Here is a 20,734-nt window from a genome sequence, read left to right as displayed (position 1 = left end):
ATTTGCTTCTACATACAGAGGAATTAAAATATATAGTGCCTTGCTCTAAGCATTGTATGTCTTATGTTTGTCTAGTTTGGTATACTAAATTCTTTTTGGGTGTGATGTCTCCTTACACAATGTACGTTGAATTTCCTCTGAATTGTTGACCTCAGAAAGCCTGTTTCAGAGGTGCCAAGGATGTCTCTTGGTGGTTTACAAAGAAGCCATCCAAGCGGTATGCACAGAATAAGCCTTGACTGTATTAACAGTTTGTGTATAGATTCATTTTATGCATATACCCCCAAAAATATGGCATGCCTTGTGCCATTGTGGCCCACAGATAGACACTCACAGCCTATACATTTCAGATGGACTGGTAGGCCTGGACAAGGTACAAAGGGGTTTCTGAATGCAAAGTATCAAAAGGTTGCTGGTCTTAAGTTGCTTCAGGAAGCAAATCAATGTAATTGTGGTACAGGGTGGACAGCCATGCTGATGTATGCATATTTATTCCTATGGAACTTTTATGTTTCAGTCTGAGGAAAATTCTGCTTACCCCAGCTCTTACTGAAGTTAAAACTCTGCGCAGTATCAGAAATGATGGAAGTGATATTTAAAAATGAACTCAGCAGATACTGCTGTTGTACTGACTCTTTACTTGAGGGTGGGAAAGGATAAGTTTCTAAATGTAAATAACACCGATGTTTAGACTGATTTGCGCATGATGGCATTTATTTTCAGTTGATATATTGACTTTTGGTAATATTTCTGAACATTTGTGTGATAATTAGCTTCTTGTGGATGAAGCCTAAATTATTTTACATTTTTAGGTTGAGCATTCGAGACATCTTGTATATACTTTAGTATATACTTATTATATACTTATATATGTATGTACTTTGTGGGCTCTGGGGATCAGCCCTAGGACTTGTCTGCTTCCACTTAGGGACTTTTTTTTTTGTTCAACTGATTCTAACTGTCTTGATAATAAACGACCAGCAGAGGTATGTAACATTTGATACCTGAAACACATTTTCTAGATTCCTGAACATAGAAATTGTCTTCCACGAGCATCGATAGACAAAAATATTTTTTTGCAAATCTTGTATTGTCAGTGATATGACCAGCTAAGGCACTAATTTTACATTAAAAACAGAGCTTTGGACTAAACCATTTCCCACTGAAACGCAATATTTCTCTCCATGTGTACCCATACCAGGCGAGTCACGCATTTTGGTGCTTTTGTTCCCTAAATGTTAAAAAATGTTGCACTGATTCTGCACATACACAGAACTATTTGCAGGTAAACAGGACCTCGGTGTGTAGTGGTGTACCAGAAAACCCACCTCAGTACTCAGAACCCCAATCCGACTAGCTATAGTGTCTCATTCATTATCGGTACTACAGCAAATCTACCAATGATTAGACATCCTAGAACATGTCACTCCATCCCTCTCAGGAATCGTGGGAAGAAGAACACTCTTTCGTTCAAACACTCATACTTGTCCACAACGTGAGTAAACAGAGACACGTTATAGTTTAAAATGTTTATTTTAACTAACGTGCTCTATAATACAGTACATTAGCCAACACTAGCAGCACAATGCACAAGAAAAATATAACCAGCATTGTTACAATTCCATAAAGCACAAAAGGGGAAATCATATTATAATGAAAGCTGAAGCAGGGCTACAACGCCTTACTACCCTCCCTGGGCTAGAAGCTACTTCTCCTCTGCCATACAACATAGCCTGCAGGTGTGTGGGATAACACTCCAAAGCCAAGGTAGGGTGTGTGCTAGCCCAGGGAGATGGCTGATGAGGAGCCTCATAAACCTTTCCTTTGGCTGTATGGATTATCTGGCCTCCAAGTAAGCTTGTGGTTTAAAGCAATCATAGATGTTCAAAATCATCCATCCATGTGATCTGTTTGATAAATATATCAAAAAAAAAGAGGGGGGACTCAGGAGCTATTCAAGGTCCAGTGTCCGTGCTCCTTATATCAATAACAAAACCAAAAAAGGGACACTGTTCCTCAACATCGGGTGCAAATAGTCACCCGAAGTGTAAGGGTGCAAATAGTCACCCATGTTTTACAGATAAGAAAGAAGGCACTCAGCGTTGATGGTGCCATCCTTGCATTTACTTATGCTAGTTATTGATACTTTGAGTAGTTTCTAAACACATATGGGGGCACTGTTTTTGTCACCCATGGTATTGACTAGCTGTTGAAGTTAATGCTAATGTCTGGGTCCCACCAGATCTTGACAGTGATATCTCCTTAGGTGGTGACCCCATCGAGTGACCATCGAGTGACTACCTGTGTACTTGGTATCTTGTGTGCCAGTTTTGTTTTGTTGTGTTTTTGTGTAAATGATGTGCCCCAATACATTTGCCAACCAAGACCATATGTCCAGTTGTCCACTCTTGTTTCTTTTCACTCCAGTCCTTTACAGGTTGTCTTGAGAGTCTTTTCAAAAAGTACTACCAACAAAATGCCCGACCTGATATTTATGATAGAAGATACTGTCTGTATCTGAATTGTAGAGATGTGTATGGTGTATTTTCAATTTTATTACAAAAAATAAATAGAGTAAGGCGTACCTGGCATCTAAAAAACGTGTAATGATTTTCAAGCAGCACCAGCCACCGGTGCAGGGGTCAGTGGCACTAGCCAGTTAGCAGATATGGCAGCGGTAGTGGGTGGACCAATGTCAGTGACGGCAGTTGGTAAGTCACATTGTTTACTTATTGACAAGTAAATATTTACCTACTGCAAGGGTGTACTGTTGACTTGTGAACAGTTAAACACAACCCTCTGTAGCATATACAGCTAGATTTGAATGATGGTGGCCTCCTCTATCTGCAAATCAGCAGACAATGTTTCATAAAGACCTTTAACTATGATAGGTTGATGGAAAAGGGAAAGAAGGATGAATGGAAATGTAATATGATTTGAAAAGAAGGATGCATGGATGAAAGAATCCACATAGGTGGGTAATAGGATGCATAGGTGGGTGAATGATGGATGAAGGGTGTGCGGGTGCAATAAAGGATTCCTGCCTGGATGGGTGAAAGGAATTCTAGGGTGGGTTTGACGGATGAAAGAAGAATGCATGGGTGGGTAAATGTATGTTGGTGAAAAGTTAATTGAGATTGAGAAAATGAGACCCAAGCTTGGATAGATGGATATATGGATGGATGAATGGTATTCATAGGTGAAGACCAAATGAAGACAATGTAAAACTTAAACAGTGACCATCGAGTGACTACCTGTGTACTTGGTATCTTGTGTGCCAGTTTTGTTTTGTTGTGTTTTTGTGTAAATGATGTGCACACAGTGGTGGCACATGATATGGCATCAAGTTCTCACTGATGCACATATCTGTGATTGACTATGTCTTCTCTTCCTAGGTATTGAACAGGAGCGGTATATACAATGAAGCTGTAGCCAGACCATAGGTATACAGCCTCACCACCCGCCCTGTTAAAATTTAGAGGGTATTTTAATTGATTTTACGTGCACCTTAATCTCATAGTATTGGTCCTGATGAAGCGCCAACGACCCTTAAGACAACATAGGCGCAAAACATGTTGACCCATCCTTCTTGACCCCTGGGGTCAGTGTGCCGACAGGAACAAGATTTTATTTAGCAGTTAAGTCTGCTATGGATATACAAATGAGACATTTGCTGCATATTTAACCCCCTTTTTAACTATTTTCACTTTGCACGCACTTTTTTTACCCTCATTGGACCCCCACCCCGCACACCCGCATGCATCATCCGGCTGTCCTTAAAAGATCTCCGATAAAGAGACCCTTCGGGGGACCCGTAGGGAATTGCAGCGCCGGCACTACGAGGAGCAAATGCCCGATGATGAAGCATGACACCCAGGGGTGTGTGAGGGCAACAGAGAACAAAATGTGTTTTTTCACCCTTTTGTGGTGGGTCCTTTGTTCCTAGGACATTTCTTCTTTTCCTTTCCTTCTTTCTTATCTGAAAAACATGGGGGAGTAGCTAATTGTTAATATTATTATTACTTTTGTCTTCTATGTTATTGTTAACATTTGTTTCCCAAATAGCAAGCATGTTGCTCACATGAAGGTAAGTTGAATTTACAAATATTATATTATGTGATCGTTACTCAAGACAGGTGACAGGATACCTAATAATAATTGTTAGAGCTCTCTTGGGCTCATTATGTAAAAATGTAAGTAATACAGAGACTCTTCTGTCCTGTCACTAAGCTAGAGGTAGTTAGTATTAGATATTTAGCAGCTCACACCCTCTCACTTCAGTTCTTAGAACCTTTTTTGTAGCTTGTACTGTGACAAGCAACCAACCAATTTGGTGTAGGCATGTGTCTATCTATGCATTTAAAGACAAAATGCAGACTTAGTGATTTGACCCGTCAAAGGGGGTTGAGAATGATAACAAATGAGATCGGAACTTAGAAGCAAACATCATTCATTGCAATTTATTAGTATTTCCAAAGTCTTTGGAAATGGCGGGCTAAGTAAGTTTAGGAAATTTGGAATAGGATAGGACTGTCTGTGATACTCGGCTACTACTAGTCAAATATGATTTAGGAAAGTTCAATGTTATTGTAATTGACTTTTACTGTCAAAAAATCATTTTGGAGAGAGTATTTATTTATCACCAATCGTTTTATGTATTTATGGCTTACATCAGAATCCAGGGACAAGAAGAGGTCATCTGAGTTGGGTGATGGAGCTACAGTGCCTCCCAGTCCAAAGAACGTTCCTCGGCCGATGGCATTGCTGGCCCCAGTAAGTTCTCCTGTTTTTAATATTAATATATATTTCCCTAACTTTTACAGCTTCCTATTTTTCATTTCCACCCGCTTCCTAATTTTTCCCAAATCCTCTTTGAGCTATCAAATTTCTAAATTCTTGTTATCCCAGCATTATCCTTTTTACCTACTTTCTATATATTCCTTGTGTCTGTATATTACCTCAAACTATCTCAGTACTAGTCTGTCTGTAGCTTTTTTTCTTTGGCTTTGTCAGTCAGCTTTCCCTCTCCCCTTATGTATTTTGTGGACTTCCTAGTGGTGGTACTCTAAGACTCAGAGTACCCATTGGTCATGGTCATTTTCTACTACTACTAGTACTAGTAAGGTATTACACTCATGTTTGTTGTGAGGAGGAGGCTTTCTTTTACTTTCTCATGCTCAATCAGTAAAACGAGAGAGTGGCCATGGTCTCATTGCACACCCTAAAGTTCTGCCATCTTCTTTTTAGCTAGGCCTAGTATTATTAGCAGAAGTTGGTGGTGAACTAATTAGCATGCACCTTGGATGGAAAGAAGTATGAGGAGGATGGCCCCAATACATTTGCCAACCAAGACCATATGTCCAGTTGTCCACTCTTATTTCTTTTCACTCCAGTCCTTTTCAGGTTGTCTTGAGAGTCTTTTCAAAAATTACTACCAACAAAATGCCCGACCTGATATTTATGATAGAAGATACTGTCTGTATCTGAATTGTAGAGATGTGTGTGGTGTATTTTCAATTTTATTACAAAAAATAAATAGAGTAAGGCGTACCTGGCATCTAAAAAACGTGTAATGATTTTCAAGCAGCACCAGCCACCGGTGCAAGGGTCAGTGGCACTAGCCAGTTAGCAGATACGGCAGCGGTAGTGGGTGGACCAATGTCAGTGACGGCAGTTGGTAAGTCACATTGTTTACTTATTGACAAGTAAATATTTACCTACTTCAAGGGTGTACTGTTGACTTGTGAACAGTTAAACACAACCCTCTGTAGCATATACAGCTAGATTTGAATGATGGTGGCCTCCTCTATCTGCAAATCAGCAGACAATGTTTCATAAAGACCTTTAACTATGATAGGTTGATGGAAAAGGGAAAGAAGGATGAATGGAAATGTAATATGATTTGAAAAGAAGGATGCATGGATGAAAGAATCCACATAGGTGGGTAATAGGATGCATAGGTGGGTGAATGATGGATGAAGGGTGTGCGGGTGCAATAAAGGATTCCTGCCTGGATGGGTGAAAGGAATTCTAGGGTGGGTTTGACGGATGAAAGAAGAATGCATGTGTGGGTAAATGTATGTTGGTGAAAAGTTAATTGAGATTGAGAAAATGAGACCCAAGCTTGGATAGATGGATATATGGATGGATGAATGGTATTCATAGGTGAAGACCAAATGAAGAGAATGTAAAACTTAAACAGTGAAGAAGAAAAATACTAGAAGTACATTGCAATGATGATTGTAAAAATCCCTATGAAGGAGATTAAACAAGGGACTAGGGTGCTCATCTGTAGTGGCCAGTCTTCTCACATTCTTTAGTTGCTTGAAATGTTTTTTTTATCAAGGTGTTTGAATCAAGGGTTGAGGTGACATTTCAGACTACTCCCTTGATTCACAGTAGTTTTCCAGCACAACATATATTATGTATCCTTCCTAGTACCCACCCATCATCATCAATCAACTCCCCTCGAGTCCTTACCCATGGCATTTCACCAGTGACAGCAATGGGTGATCTATCGGCTACATGGTTATATCGGCGGCACTGCATTGTTGGCTGTGCAACATGTGTCTGCCTCAGTTAATGTGTAGGCCCCTTTACAAATGTCATGGGAATGCAAAAAATAAATAGTTGTGTTTCCCTTCACTCCCAGTGCCTAATTATTCACTTCCTAGTACATAAGTAAATCCTTTCCTAACTTCCTTGTTCTGTCCCAGCTTTCCATAAAATTTGAAAAAAACAGTTGCTGCATGCACCACTTTCCTCTGGCTAAGTGATTTCTTTGATTAAAAAAAACTTTGTTTGGTTTATCACAACCATAAAGCACACAATACAATTTATAATAGTCAAAGCTAAAAAAAGTTGCATTGTCAATAAAACTTTTGAATATTTAAAATTTCTATAAAATTCCCAGACCTGTTCCAACCCCAAGCGTTTGTTCTTTATCCGCTTTCAATAGGAGGTTGTCCGCTAGGGTCATGAATTTTACACCACGACAAATTAAAATGTTTGCAGAGCCCCCCCAACCAGGTTGTTACCGCCTTCCTACAAGTGTGAATCTTTAAGTCATTTAAAGATGCTTTTAGCAACTTCCCTCTTTCGATTTTTAAGGTGTCCCAAACGCGCATTAAGTGGCATATGGATTCTATACGATATCCGCACTGATGGCAATTTTCAACTTGTTGTTTGCTTATCCAGGTGGGGGCCAAATACTTCGCGTTGTGGTCACCTAATCTGTACAACATAAACCTCTTTTTTAATGATAGTCGAAAGTGAGCCGCTAAGTAGGATTGCAGTTTTAGCTTTGTATATGAGTTTATTACCGCCCAGGCATGACGACGTTTGGTCAATCTTCTTTTATCTTCCATGAAGGATAATTTCTTGGCCATGGCGTTGCACGCTCTATTAAATGCTGTTATTTCCAACTTGCCATTCCAGGCTTCGTCAATCTCTAGTCAACATCTGTCAATGCTGTTATTTTGCTTTTATCTAGCCATGCATTATCTGTTGTAGTTACCCTTTCAATTGGTAGATTGCATGCCCTTCCTTCTTTTTTTAAGGAATCTCTATTTAGAAATCGCAAAATGGTATGTATGAAGAAAATCGCTATTTTTTAGCGATTCCTTAATCTTCCTTATTTGGGAATTCGCATTTTGCGAATTCGCAATTAAGGAATAATTTCCAATTCATTCCTATGGGCCAGCAGACCCAAAGGAATGATTGCAAAATAATTCTCAAATTGTGAATTCGCAATTTTCTAATCGCAATTTGAGAATTATTTCAAGGGTGCAGGGGTGTCTCAAAGACACCCTGCTGCACCCCTGAAATGTACATGTGTGTGCATATGGCGCACATACATGCCCTATGGGTATGTGTGTGCATCACATGCCACCTTCAAAAATGCCAAAATGTGCATTTTTTGAAGAATTCGCAAATTACCATCAACTACAAGTTGGTGGTAATTTGCGAATTCTTAACCACAATTCGCAACCCAAAAATGCTACATACATAGCAATTAAGGAATAGCAAAATTGCGATTCCTTAAATGCTAAGGCAAAATAAGGAATCGCAAATCTTTGCGATTCCTTATTTTGAGAATATTTGATACATCCCAAAACATGCAAAAAAGCCGTTTGCGATTCGCAAAGGCCGAAATTCGCATTCGCAAAGGCTGAAATTCTGCGAATTTCGGCCTTTGCGATTCGCAAAAAGCTTGATACATATGGCCCTTTGTGTTTTCCTGTGGAGGATTTCTGGTGACACATATTTGCTTTGCATCGAAGTACTGGGGCTCCCCATACTATCTGGTGTGTTTATTCATGGGCTATTGAACTCTAACTTTGTGGTATTTTCACCCTGGTCATTACTATTTTTGTTTTTATTGGACTTTTGGGTAGATTTTTCCTGTATAACTTTTTTCTTGACGTTGTTCCATACATAGCAATTAAGGAATAGCAAAATTGCGATTCCTTAAATGCTAAGGCAAAATAAGGAATCGCAAATCTTTGCGATTCCTTATTTTGAGAATATTTGATACATCCCAAAACATGCAAAAAAGCCGTTTGCGATTCGCAAAGGCCGAAATTCGCATTCGCAAAGGCTGAAATTCTGCGAATTTCGGCCTTTGCGATTCGCAAAAAGCTTGATACATATGGCCCTTTGTGTTTTCCTGTGGAGGATTTCTGGTGACACATATTTGCTTTGCATCGAAGTACTGGGGCTCCCCATACTATCTGGTGTGTTTATTCATGGGCTATTGAACTCTAACTTTGTGGTATTTTCACCCTGGTCATTACTATTTTTGTTTTTATTGGACTTTTGGGTAGATTTTTCCTGTATAACTTTTTTCTTGACGTTGTTCCAGGCTTTCCGCGCTCTTTTACGTTGTCTTTTTGTTCGATTGTCTGGTAAACTGTGTGTAGCTGTTATTTTATTTCCACTTTTCCCGTTACTATCCTCATTTATTTCCTTGACTTCCGTCGATTTTATGCTATCATCGTACGGGGGGACAGGTCTCCTCTTTTCTTGTCCTGGGGTTCTAATTTTTCCGCCATGGCGTTCTAGTGACGGTATTTCCTGACGATTGTACAACACGTAAAATTTCTGTCAATATTTCAGGGAGGGATGCAAGTTTGTCTATTATCTGGCCACATCCACAACTTTGATCTGGTGATTTGTATTTGGTTTGAGCATCTTTATTGTTTCCTTTTGTGATATTTGCAGTGATTATGTCCAAATTTGCATGTATTCCTGTTATATGCACTGCAATTAGGTTCATTAAATCTACTTGAACATATAATTAATCAGATTGAAAGTTTAGGACATCAATTGCTTGCTGTAGAGGTCTTAGCAATGATTCACTCCAAGTGGCTGCTGCTGTATTATTGGGTTGCATCAAAATCCTTAATATTGAGTCTATTCCGCTGACTGATGAAATCGTAATTGGCGACTGTGTTTTTACTGTTTCTTGGGCTTGGCCGCTTTTCTCATTATTTTGTTCCTCCCGTTGGTTCGAGCTACATGAGAATTTAATGGGTGTTGAGGCACCCCCCCCTTTCTCCCCAGTTTTCCTATTTTGAAATGGGTCAGCTTCTGTGATATTCCCTTGCCTATTTGACCGTAAATCTTCTTTCATTTGTGTATTAAGTTCTAGGGCTTCAATAAGTTCTTTTTCCTCTGAAATTGAAAAGGATCTTGTCCACTCTATCTTTTGGAAAATTGTCTTGGATTTTGGTTTGGCATGAATCTCCTGTTTTTATTTGACTTTTTCTACTTTCTTCTTCGTTCCTTTTCTCTTGCGGAGTCGAAGATTTATGTATCTGTGCTGTTGTTTTTATCAACCATCTTTTGATTGATCTTTTCTCTTGATCAACTGCCCCTACGCTTTTATCCTGTCCGTTTCTACTTGTTTGTTGTTGTTGTAAATGTTGTTTTATATGCGATTCCAAGTGTGAAGGGCTTGTCTCTCCTGATTTTTTTGGAGTTATCAAGTTTATCGGTTTTATTGGGCTTTGTAAGCCAAATGCCTCTTCTGTGGGCGCACAAATAGCAGCCATTGGATCCTTTAAAAAGTGGAATTTCTGCATCGCGTTCTTCCGCCCAAACTGAAATGCTTCTTGTGTTAAAAGTGGAACAAGTCTCTTTTTTTGTAGTATAGGTTCCCCTTTCATTTTACTTTTGTTTAAAAACAGGGTTCGATCTTTTGTGAGCACTTTTCTCCTGCTTTTGCGAGTAGATGCTTGCAGAAATTTTCCTGACCTCATGCTGTTTGACTTAATCCAATGTATTGGACCCTTTTATTGGGTTGTATTTTCTTTTTTTCTTTTCTCTTTACTTTATTTGCCTTTTCCTTATGCCACTCATTAAACACATCTTACTCTTTGATGTGTACCGAAAGTAGAAAGGTGGCAGATGTTACCAAAGGGTGCCAGGGGCGAGAGGTGACGAAATGCAATGTTGACAGAAATTTTACGTGTAGCACAATCGTCAGGAAATACAGCTGAAACACCGTCACTAGAACCTAATGGCAGAAAAATTGGAACCCCAGGACAAGAAAATAGTAGACCTGTCCCCAATATTGACAACAAGCATACGAGATCAGTATGTGTTCAGTTGCTCATCTTGCAAAATTAAAGAAAAATTGCTGAGTTGCCGCAATCCAATTTTCAAATTTCAAAGGAGTTCTTTTATATAGACCCCCAGGAGCACGGACAAATTTTCTAGCTAACTTTAACACGTTATTAGAATCATTAGCGTTGATGAGTCACTCACCGTATTGGGTGATTTTAATTTTCATTTGTAGAAAACAGACAGCAATGACACCCTCACATTACTGACAGATATGGAATCCCTAGGCCTGGTCCAGCTAGTTTCATCTCCTACGCATGAAGCTGGTCACGTGTTGGACGGTATTTTTACTAACTCCAAGAAAATCCTTATTCAAGATATTCTACCACTTCCGTGGTCCGATCATTACGCTATTATCTTTAAAAAAACTTTTAAATGCCCTCCTATTAAAAAAGCGTCAGAAACAGGTCATTGCGCATTTAGAATTTGGAAGGATATAAACAATTTGCATTTATCCACCCTTCTAAATGACACTAGCCTGGCCATTTCATCTGACCCTAACATAGCTACCGAACAGTTCATGGACGGGATAAGTAATGCCATGAATCAACTGGTACCAAATAAAACCATCTCTTAAAACAGATCTTCCCCCTCGGCACCATGGTTCACTAACGCTCTCCGAGAACAAAAACAGAAGTGTAGAAACTATGAAAGACACTGGCGTAGATCGTATTCCGTAGAACAAAAGATGCAGTATAAACAAGAACTCAATAAGTATAAAAAAATGATTATGGAAGAAAAAAGAATGTTCTATACCACACAGATTGAAACAGCTAAAAACTCCCATAGAGAACTGTACCAAGTTGTGAAGCAACTATATGGAAGCACACCAGTTACTGCTCCCTCTCCAACGCAAGCACTTACTGATGCTCTGGCTCTATACTTTTTTGAAAAAGTTAATAATATCTATGCAGAGTTTTCTTCTAAAATAACCACGATGGCGACTGGGACGGACGTTGCCGTGTGAGGCTCCCGGCTTAATTCCCCCATCCTGATCTTTCAGCAGCCCTTACCCCCCACGGCAGCCCCCAGAAAGCAAGCGCTTGAGACCCAGGGCTCCGAGGGTCGGTCCCCGCTGTCTCCTGTGGCCGGCAAAGTCCCGCAGTGACCCTAAGCGGACTCTCCTTCCCGGCGGAGTCCCGACCTGCCATTTTGTTGGACGAGACGGGCGGCCGCCGCCAGTGGCGACTGTGCTTCCCGCCTGCAGAGGAGACAAGGTCCCGGTGTGCGGCAGGTCAAGGGGCATCGCTGTGCTGCGGCGCAGGGCCTGGACACCCGGAGATCGCCCGCCACCATGAAGAGTGACAGTAAGTCGGGAAAACCATCACCGGATCGCCGCACTACCCGAGCCCCCGGCTTTGGGGCCTGGGCCCGGGGCCCACGCCGGAACAGTGACCTTCCCCGCACCAACGAAGCTCTGGCGGCCCGGGGGGTGGCGCAGATCTGGCTGTGGCAAGGAGCGTGGCGGCGACCTTCGCTGTTGACCCGGTGAGTGCGTCCAGCTCTGGACCGGGAGTCGCGTCTGGCTACCTGTGCCGTGAAAATCGAGCCCCCGGCTTGTAGGCCTAGCGCTGCGGCCGGAGGGTCAGGACGAAGGTGGAAGGCACTTGGCTGCTGCGACGACCACGGGGGAGACGGGGTTGTCCGGCACCCCTTCCCGACAGAGGCTGCAGCCCGGTGAGTGAGCCTGTGGGCAGAATTGAAGGAGCTGCGCCGGGGCCTGAAGCCCGAGACTTGAGAGCGGCAGGGACCAGCGGCGCGGCAGCAGGGCCTGGAGCCAGAGGCATTTCAGGTACTGCCCTGAGGGGGACGTGTGGATGGTCCAAAGCCATGGGAGGAACCGGCTGAACGCCCTGTGGCTGGGGTGTGAGACACTGCTCGACGTTGCTCTGCGGACCTGGCCCGGGGCGCCTGCACGGCGAAGCGAGAGGGGCGGCCTACGTCCACTCGTGGGGCCCTGGCCTGCGGGTAGGACCCACCTGCGGCTGCTGCTGCTGAGGCACACCATATGGGCTCTGCTTCCACTGCAGTGGGAACGGTTTGAAGCCCCCCACAGATGATATTTCCGGGCGCCATGGCCGCGGGACAATGCAGAACAGGGCGCATGATAACGAACATGTTGGGGAAGGGCGCCCCCAAGGGAGACAAAAGACCTGTACCCTCGGTGACCCCAAAGACCATCCCAGGACCGGACGACGCAGGCGCCCCATCACCAAATCCTTCCTAGAGACTCTCTTTAACACCTTAAGGGAAGACTACCAGACATTGAAACAGGATATGGCCGGAGAGTTCAGAGAGCTGCACCGGGACGTGGACGGCCTAGGGGAACGGGTGGCCGCGGTGGAGGAAGCCGACCTATCCAGAGGCATAGAGATAGAGCAACTGCAGCAGGAGGTGGTACGCCTCAAAGAGCAGCAGGTAGATTACCAGCACATGCAGAAGACCTTGAAAATCGGTCTCGAAGGCATAATATAAGGGTCCGGGGTGTGCCACTCAAAACAGAAGGGACGGATGTCACTCTCTTCTTGCAGGGCCTATTCAGGGACGTTTTGGGAGAAAGTGAAGACTTTGCCATACACATTGACAGAGCACACAGGGTGGGCCTGGCGCGCCGTGCACCTGCTCCCCCACCGGACATCCTGGTGTTCCTCCCAGACTTTCCGTTGAAAGAGCGTATATTGCAAGAGGCACGTAAGCAGCAACCCTCCTCTACCAAAGCCACCCAGTATCATTATTTCAGGATCTTTCCACCATTACCCTGCAGAAGAGAAAGACTTTCAAACCGGTCACCACCTTCCTGCGAGAAAATGGCGTTCCTTACTCGTGGGGCCACACATTTCGAATAATCTTCAAATGGAATGGGGCTTTGCAGCAGCTTCGATCCTTACAAGATACATGCGCACTCCTGGGACTCATTCTTGACAAGAACTCCGAGAGAGATGATCTAGCGGGGAGGCCCTCGCCCAAGTCCTCCCCACAAACTTCAGTCGATGGCTGGCAGCGAGTCAAGCGCCGGAGCGGACCCAGGAAGTCCCTGAAACCGGATCCTCAACTAATGGCGCGGGAACAGGCGGCGGCCAACCAAGAAGTATCCAGGGACACAGCGACGTCGGAGTGATCCCATGAGTTCTGCACAATGCCTTGGGGCATCGGTCTTGGCTGACGCTGTGGAAGGGGGTTCATCTGCTTCAGGACTAGCAGGTCAGGGGGGGACGGGGGAGCCGACGGGGGTTCCGCTGCCACACACTCCTCCATGTGAAGACTCTGTGGGCCTAAACTGTGTCTGGATAGGCCCAGGACTATGATGAAGTTGGGGTTCCAATTGCTGTTGTGGGTGGGGAGGAGGGGGGATGAGGTTACTGGGATAGGGACCACTGTTGGGGGGGTAGGTCCTCATTGGGGGGGTAGGTGTCAGTTGGTATGGGGATGTTTGGGGGGCGCAGTTGGGACAGGGGACTGGGGGTGGGGTTGTGGGAGGGACCCAGTGTGCCGGGGGGTTCCGTGGGACTGACATGCTCTCCGAGTCGATATCTGCTCCACCAGGGGGATTGTACTTCCACAGCTTGTGGATCGCTTGATTTTCTATGATGGAGTCTAGTTTGAAGGTATTAACTCCTAATGTGAAGGGCTTGATTAACCTGATTAAAAGGAGGGCTGTGATCTCATACTTGGAGAACTCCGGGGCCGACATATGTTTACTGCAAGAAACCCATCTCTTACCTAAAGACTGGCATAGGAAGCGCTCGCGCGCTTTCCCCCAGCAGTTTTTTTCCTCGCTCCCAACAAAGAAGGCGGGGTGGCTATTTTGGTCTCCAAGCGCTACCGCGGCTGCGTGGGGGACAAGGTGGGGGAGATTAAAGGCAGGCTGTTAGCACACACCTTCTTAGTGGGGGGACAACGCTTCACAATTGTTTCACTATATGCCCCGAACTCAGGACAGGAAGCCTTTTTAAAAAGTGCCGTTTCCGGGTCCCTTCACTCCCCTGCCTCTCTTCTGCTTGTCGGGGGAGACCTCAACCTAGTGATGGACACAAACATGGACAGATTGGGTCATCGATACGGGGACACCGGCGCCATAACCGCCGCCAGTAAGAATTGGTTACGCGAAAGGGACCTAGTGGATCTATGGAGAGCTGCTCATCCCAACACATCACATTTCACGTTTTATTCCCACGTCCACCGCACATATGCCAGGTTGGACCATTACTTAGGTTCCTCTGAACTGCTCGCCACTCTCAGAGACGTAAGCATTACCCCAGCGGCACTGTCTGATCGCGATGCAGTGGAACTGATATTACAGGTTCCTAAGTCCTCACGCCCCCCCGGGGCATGGCGGCTGCGTGAGACCCTCTAACATAGGCCGGAGGTCACCAAGCAACTACACACCTGTCTCACTGATTACCTGGCTATTAATGACACACCCGGGACATCTGAGTCCGCTCTCTGGGGGGCCTTGAAAGCAGTGGCCCATGGCGAGCTTATTGCAATTGCAGTGGTGGAAGCCAAGGACCGCAAAGCGAAAAGGGATGACCTCACGGCTCAGGTTTCTGAACTCAAGAGGGTCCATAGCCGTACCGGTGCTCCGCGGGTCTGGAGACAACTGAAGGCCGCCAGAGCCCAATTAGCCAGCCAAGACACGGACGGAGCGGAATTCGCCGCTCTATGCCTCCGTCATTCCTATTATGTCGGGGGGAACAAAACAGGCCACTTACTTGCTGGCGCCCTGAGTGCGAAGACCCATCGTTCCAAAATCACTAGCCTAACGGACGACTCTGGTCTGGATATTTCTGGTGAGACCCAGATCGCGGAGGCATTCAGGGCGTTCTATGCTACCCTATATAAGGCCGACTCTGTCTCGCCGGAGGATGTTCATACCTACTTAGAATCGGCGGGCGTTACGGAGCTGCCTCGGGATAGTGCAGATTCCCTAGACGCCCCTATCCGCCTGGATGAAGTACTTGCTACTATCTCTCGCCTCCGCCCTCTTAAATCCCCGGGACCTGACGGGTTTTATAAAACCTTCGGCCAGCTGTTAGCTCCGGTTCTCACCCGGCTCTTCAACTCCTTCGAGGGCCCGAGTTCCATCCCCCCCAGATATGCTGGCAGCCGAGATAATAGTGCTGCCTAAACCGGGCAAAAAACCCACGTGCTGCTCTGCGTTTCGGCCCATATCCCTACTTAACCTGGACTTGAAGATCTTTACGGGGATCCTAGCTGCGCATCCTGGTCCGTGTCTGCCCAGGATCTTAGAGCCTGACCAATCAGGCTTTGTCCCGAATTGCCAATGCAGCGATAACACTGAACGTATACTTCATTTGATTGATAACGCCCACTTCCAGAACTCGGACTCTGTGCTGATGGCTATCGACGTGGAGAAAGCGTTCAACCGGGTAGACTGGACTTACCTCCAACAAGTCCTCCGGCGCTTTCGGATAGGAGATCGATTTCAGGCTTGGATAGCGAGCTGCTACCACCGCCCTCAGGCTCGCGTCCGCATGGGTGGTCTACGCTCGGACCCTTTGGAGATTCAACGAGGCACGAGACAGGGATGCCCTCTTTTGCCCCTTCTATTTGCCCTATATGTAGAGCCCCTTGCGCAAAAGATTCGTGACAACCCTGCCATCCAAGGCATGACCTTTGGCCGGGAGCCCCATGTGATCGACCTCTATGCCGACGATATCATTGCTGCTCTGGATCGCCGGACCGCTTTGTCCCCGCCTTTCTGACAGAGTTGGAATCCTTTGGAGCTGTCTCCGGCTTCAAAATCAATAAGGGGAAATCCATCATAGTACCTTTGGGCAGGAATGCCCAAGCACAGGCGCCTCCACCTGCTTATGGGGGAGGATTATCATCGGTCACGCGCCTCCCCTACTTGGGTATTACACTTACCGCATCCACGGAGTCTACGCTGACTCTCAACTACGCGGCCCTTTCCTCCCAAATCCGGTCCGATCTTGCACGCTGGGCCAAACAGCCCCTCTCCCTACTGGGACGCGTTGCAGCGGTGAAGATGTCAGCTTTGCCTAAAATTCTGTACATTTTCCAGACCCTCCCGGTGCTCCCGCCAGCTGGTACCATCCCGACCCTACAGGCTGCCTTCCATCATTTCATCTGGGAGGGCAAACGGGCGCACCTACATAAACGACTAACCTATCGGAACGCAGACGAGAGGGGTCTTGGTGTCCCCAACCTTTTACAGTACTTCCAGGCTGCGCAACTTCGATATCTGGTAGAGTGGTTCAGGCCAGAATCCGAGAAATGCTGGTTATTTCAGGACAGGGCAATGGTCGGTACGTCCCTCTGGAAAATTCCGTTCCTTCCTCGACAGCACCGACCGCGCTACCTCTTGCGATCCCCTGTCACTGGCACTGTCATGCAGGTCTGGAATGCGCTTGTGATCAAGAAAGGGCTTACCACCTTCCCCTCTCTACTTACACCTGTCCTGGACAACCCAGACCTCCCACCGGGCAACGCTCCTCAGGCCTTCTCGCAATGGCGCGGCTTTAGTTGCCTTTCCGCCGCCCACCTCTTCGACCTGCAGGGCTTCCTCACCTTGACGGACATAATCCAAGGCTATGACATTGTCTCCCCTCCCTTATTTCAATACTTCCAGCTTAGACACTGGCTCACGCCTCCAGACATTGTCCCCCTGGTCGGCAGACCCATGACGACCTTTGAGAAATGGCTAGTGACTAAGGATTCGGACAGACATCTTATCACGGACCTCTACAAAATGCTTACACCCCCCGCCCCTTCAGGGAAGACAGCAGGCCAAAGGTGATGGGAGGAGGAACTGGGGAGGGCCCTGTCACCCAAGGAATGGAGTTCTGTCTATTATAGTGCCGCCCACACCCTCGCAACACCGCATCTAGGGAGGCGGTGACGAAGCTGGCCATATACTGGCACCTCACACCAGTCCGGGTCAATAAAGGTAACCCCACATGTAGCGCGCTATGCTGGAGGGGCTGCGGGGAAAAGGGCACCCTAACTCACCTCCTCTGGGACTGCAGTGAAGTCCAGGAATACTGAAAGACAGTCTTAGACGACATTGATTCCACATTTGATACCGAAATCCCCAGATTCCCGACATATACCATTTTAGGCCTACCTAATGCACTCACCTTCCCCCTGAAGTCTCTTAGAGTTCGCCAGATGGGGATCGCCATGCAGGCTGCAACACAACACGTCCTGTCCCTTTGGGGCTCCAACACCAGACCCACTCACACGGGTTGGTTACATAAAATATGGTTCACCTTGGGAATGGAACGTATTCACGCCACGCTCACACACTCCACAGCTGCTTATCAGAAGGTGTGGCTTCCGCTGCTTTCCCTCTTGTCCAAAGAATTTAATGAGATCACGTGCCCTAAGTACTTGCGCATACTACGACTCACAGCGAATACACATGACTCCTTGTGACCATCCGGGTGATTATATCCTCTACTACACGAGGATAGCTATGTTTGCTCCACATGTTCGGCACACTGGGTGGGGTGGGAATAGGGAGGGGGGTTGGGGGAGTGGGGGGAGTTTTGGTTGGGGCTTTTCCTCCTACGATTTCACTGCCTCACTACAGGGGACCTCTGCAATTCAGTCACTAAACCTTTGCTGTACCAATTACAACTGTCCATCTATATGCCCATTGGACACTGTATGCCTCTCTGTTTTGATTGCCTTTTATGCCTATTATGCCTCCCTTGCAATGTAGTGTCTACTGTTGCTCTTGAAACCAATAAAACAAATTTGAAATTAAAATAACCACTAACAATAACCTATTTAGTATTAACTCCCCTGACTACTTATCACATTTCTCGGAAGTTAATGAACAGGACATAGTGGGCATAATGAAGGCCATAAAATCGGGATCGGCGCCTGACCCTTGCCCACCTAAAGCTCTCTCCCCTGTCATCAAACTGATTGCGCCGGTGATAACTCAAATTTGTAATGCCATGTTTGAGACAGGTATATATCCAGCCGTACTGAAAAACACGCTTCTCAAACCTCTCCTAAAGAAACCCCACCTGGAGGCAGACAAACCGAAAAATTATAGACCTATAGCTAGTCTCCTTTTCTGGCTAAGGTTGCAGAGAAGGCAATGAATACGCAACTTTCGGAATTCATTGAGAATCATCATTTATTAGATGATACGCAATTTGGGTTCCGTAAACTTCATGGAACTGAAACCGCTCTCATTAAAGCTACAGAGGACATTAGAATAATAAGAGACCAGGGAGGCACTGCAGTGCTTATATTATTGGATTTCTCTGCAGCCTTCGACACGGTCGATCATGCTATCTTGATCGACCGTGTCTCGGCAATGGGCGTCCAACATAGAGCCAAGGATCTGCTGACCTCCTTCCTGTCGGAAAGAACGCAGGCAGTTAGCCTGGGGCCATTTCGATCGGCCGAGCTTACCCTCCCCTGTGGAGTTCCTCAAGGCTCATCCCTAAGTCCGACACTTTTTAATATCTATGTGTCGGACTTAGCCAGAGTTATACAATCTCATTGGATGGGTCTTACCTCTTATGCCGACGACAAACAGCTGGTGTTGGCAATTAACAGGAATGGAGATAAAGTGGCAAAATGTTTCCAAGAAGGCATGCTGGCCATCAAGGACTGGATGGCCAGTAACTGCCTCAAACTTAACTCCGAGAAGATGGAGGTGGTTATTTTTGGGAAACTAGCCCCAGTCTGGTCAAGTTCATGGTGGCCCCCATCAATGGGGCCGACACCCCAACCAGTCTCAAAGGTTAGGAACTTGGGAATAATATTTGACGACAACTTAAATTTCGTTTCCCATGCCAACCAAGTCACTTCTACAGCCTTTTTTAAACTTAGAATGATCAAAAAACGTATCCCATTCCTACCAGAAAGTGCAGGGAAGACACTGATTAGCACTCTGGTAATGTCATTATTAGATTACTGTAATGGACTGTTTGCAAATGCACAATGCAGGGTCATCAAAAAAATGCAAACGGTCCAAAATGCAGCTGCTCGTTTACTTTCAGGGACCCCCAAATTTCAGGCCATCTCACACGTTATTCGTGGTTCTAACTACATAGTGTAAATTAATATGTACTTAAATGAAGGGTCCCATGTGCGAAGCTGTGATTGATAGAGTTACAATATAGGTTATGGCAGGCTCAGGGTCTCCAATAATATTTTGAGGGATACTATGTTTCATAAGCAAGGGGATAGATCACTGATCTCTACTGATGTACACCCTAAAGTGTTTGGTTTGAAAGATATCGAGATGTTAGGTTTCTTTTCAGCCAAAGTGGTTTGCATGGGTAGGGTCATAACCTCCAAGATTTATGTGGTGCAAAAGGCAGAAACATTTTAGGGTGTCAGGATGTGGAAGAGTGGGCCTACTGTTAAAACCTGCCTCTGAAACACCAATTATTTTAGGAACGTTACCTATTGATTATATTTGCAGTGTGAATGATTTAGTAAAGAGTATCTTGAGTGAGTTCAAACAACTTTTCAGTAAGAAAGTAGGCAATATGAAAGGATTTAAACACTGCATCAGGCTCAAACCTGCAGCCCGGCCCATGGTAAACAAAGTAAGAGCTGTCCCCTTGTGTATCAGGGAGTAATTGAAACTTACGTTACAGAATTTATGTTCTCAAGCTATCATAAGACATTGATTTGTCATTCTGGGTTGCACCCATTGTAGTCGGATGGAAAAAGACAGGAGAAATTAGGTTGTGCTCTGACTTAAAAAGTCTTAATGCTAACACACACATTGATTCCCGCCGTCCTCCCCGCTCCCTGACGCTGCTCCCCCGCGGCCCAGCCCCCCTTCTTTTTTTCTGTACCCCTGTCCCTTGTCCTCCTATTCGCCACCCGCTCCCGCCTCCCAGCTGCTCCTCCCTCCCACTGGATACTTAGGCGGAGGCCACGCGAGGGTGAGCTGTGACCTGACCTGACCTCATCAGAGCCGGTCGCTCCACCCGCCGCGTGGCTCCTTCTGAGTGCACCTGTGTCCCCCTGCTGCTGACGCCTGCTCGCCGCTGCCCCCTGGGCTCAGGTGCCCCTTGGTTGTGTTTCTCTGCTTTTTGTCTGTTTGGACCGTCTGCCCCTGTTTTTGCCTGTTTGTTCTGTGCCT

The 20,734-nt window shown here is 45.7% G+C and overlaps 1 long non-coding RNA gene across 1 annotated transcript in view; it reads left to right on the top strand.

Moving 5' to 3' along the window:
• The window catches only part of LOC144761388 (uncharacterized), a 313,298-nt gene extending 308,524 nt beyond the window's left edge, over window positions 1–4,774 (top strand). Inside the window, exon 4 of the long non-coding RNA XR_013595700.1 lies at window positions 4,676–4,774. This is a non-coding gene — a long non-coding RNA (uncharacterized LOC144761388). The remainder of the gene's footprint in view (window positions 1–4,675) is intronic.
• Window positions 4,775–20,734: the final 15,960 nt, after the last annotated feature.

Source organism: Lissotriton helveticus, chromosome 6, assembly GCF_964261635.1.
Source record: "Lissotriton helveticus chromosome 6, aLisHel1.1, whole genome shotgun sequence".
NCBI lineage: Eukaryota > Metazoa > Chordata > Amphibia > Caudata > Salamandridae > Lissotriton > Lissotriton helveticus.
Note: the sequence above shows the minus strand (reverse complement) of the source record. Positions and strands in the feature narration are given on the sequence as shown.